Source organism: Schistocerca americana, unplaced genomic scaffold (genome assembly GCF_021461395.2).
Source record: "Schistocerca americana isolate TAMUIC-IGC-003095 unplaced genomic scaffold, iqSchAmer2.1 HiC_scaffold_1657, whole genome shotgun sequence".
NCBI lineage: Eukaryota > Metazoa > Arthropoda > Insecta > Orthoptera > Acrididae > Schistocerca > Schistocerca americana.
Genome location: NW_025725745.1, coordinates 7,501 through 10,000, shown reverse-complemented (window position 1 = coordinate 10,000; position 2,500 = coordinate 7,501).

Here is a 2,500-nt window from a genome sequence, read left to right as displayed (position 1 = left end):
TGCGCCGTAACCTAACCTATGTTGCGCCTTAACCTAACCTATGTTGCGCCTTAACCTAACCTATGTTGCGCCTTAACCTAACCTATGTTGCGCCTTAACCTAACCTATGTTGCGCCTTAACCTAACCTATGTTGCGCCTTAACCTAACCTATGTTGCGCCTTAACCTAACCTATGTTGCGCCTTAACCTAACCTATGTTGCGCCTTAACCTAACCTATGTTGCGCCGTAACCTAACCTATGTTGCGCCTTAACCTAACCTATGTTGCGCCTTAACCTAACCTATGTTGCGCCGTAACCTAACCTATGTAGCGCCTTAACCTAACCTATGTTGCGCCTTAACCTAACCTATGTTGCGCCTTAACCTAACCTATGTTGCGCCTTAACCTAACCTATGTTGCGCCTTAACCTAACCTATGTTGCGCCTTAACCTAACCTATGTTGCGCCTTAACCCAACACACGTTGGGCCTTAACCCAACACACGTTGGGCCTTAACCCAACACACGTTGGGCCTTAACCCAACACACGTTGGGCCTTAACCCAACACACGTTGGGCCTTAACCCAACACACGTTGGGCCTTAACCCAACACACGTTGGGCCTTAACCCAACACACGTTGGGCCTTAACCCAACACACGTTGGGCCTTAACCCAACACACGTTGGGCCTTAACCCAACACACGTTGGGCCTTAACCCAACACACGTTGGGCCTTAACCCAACACACGTTGGGCCTTAACCCAACACACGTTGGGCCTTAACCCAACACACGTTGGGCCTTAACCCAACACACGTTGGGCCTTAACCCAACACACGTTGGGCCTTAACCCAACACACGTTGGGCCTTAACCTGCTCTGTAATTGTCATACGACGCGTTAAATTAGTGTAGTGTTGCCTAACTGCAACCCCCGCAATATAGTTTGCTACTCGCACTGCCCGGTCCCCAGAGTATCGCTTCATGTTAAACACCTTGCAGCTATACACTGTAATGCGGATGGCGGCAGGACGTACATGCTCAATGCCCTTCGCAGTTGTTCATTGGCATTCGCATGGCGAAGCACAGCCTACGTTGTGGTACGGCTTGTGGCAACTGTCCGCTGATGTTGTACGTCCAAATCACACACTGTACCGCACATTGGTCCTCATGTACTGAATGATACATCGTGGTACATGTGTGACCGTACCACGACTGCGCCAACAACGGCGAACCATACGGTCCAAATATTGTGCACTCAGCTACGTGTCGTCTCCCTATAAGAGCTGGATTGCAGTATGGTATGCCGTGGATGGCGATCAGCATGAGCCGTCTGTTGATGTAGTGGCGCGTGTTGTCAGACGTAGTCGTCTCTTCTCACACACCGTGATAGCATGGTGCACTGCGTTCCACATCTGCGACATGCGACAGAGGCCGGTTGACAGTCGTTCGCGCAATGGACATCGCATACGTACGGGGGCCACCTTCCACGTGTTCGCGAAGCGTGCACATGTTGTTGCGTGTATGTGGGCAGACATAGTGTGTCGTGACACCTGACACAGGCATGCAACAATCGTTGAATTTGCAAATGGCGATGGACGTCTACGTTTGCTGGTGACGTTACGCAAATGAAGAACTGGTAAACCGTTGTGGTGCGGTTGTTCTCGCTAGAGGTGAATCAGTGATGGCGACGATCGGTTGAGCTACCAACCGGTTGTTTCAGCGATACCCACCATGCCCACGAACGTGAATGGCATGTGGGTGTGAAGCGATACGCGGCGGTGGCTGGGTGGGACCGTCCCCGGCCGGTGAGGGGGGGCCTTCCGGCGTGCTGGCCGCGCGGTGCGTGGGCGCACGCGCTACAGCCGGCTGGTGGGGGCGGCCAGTGGCAGGCGCGCCGGCCGACGGAGGCGGCAGGCGGCGCAGCTGCGCGCCGGCGCACCCTGCACGCGGCGCCGTGCGGCCAAAGTAGGTCCTCGCGGGCCCGGTGCGAAGCGCGGTGGACATCTGCAGTGTGCTGGTCCGATTGAGGACTGTGTGCGCTGAGGATGCGCCGCCGCCCGGCGCTCGGCGCCGCGACGCCGTCTGCTGCTCGGTCGCCTCTGCGGTTCTCGCAGGTGGATTGTATCGCAGCTGTGCGGACGTGTTGGCGCGTGCGCTGTGCTGGGAGAGTTCGCTTCGGCACCCAAGTGGGGCTTTTGTCCTTCTGTGGCGCTGGCGTTGGAGCTGCCGGCCACCGTAGGTGGCGCGTGTTGTCTCCCGCCGGCAATGCCACGACAGCACGCTCCCGGGCCTCTGTCGGCAGCGGCAAGCTCAGTTGGGAGCACGGGTGGTCGCACCTAAAGCGTCTACTCGCCAAACTCCGGGCGATTGCGCCTCTCTCGAACCCGACCAAGTACTTAGGACGGCGCTGCGCGCCGCCGGGACCTGAGAGGGTTTCGAGGTGTATTGTGCAGGGGAGCTCAGCCTCCTCCTGTTTGCAGAATAATTGAGCGGACGCTTGCGTGTTCGCGCGGGCCCCCGGGACA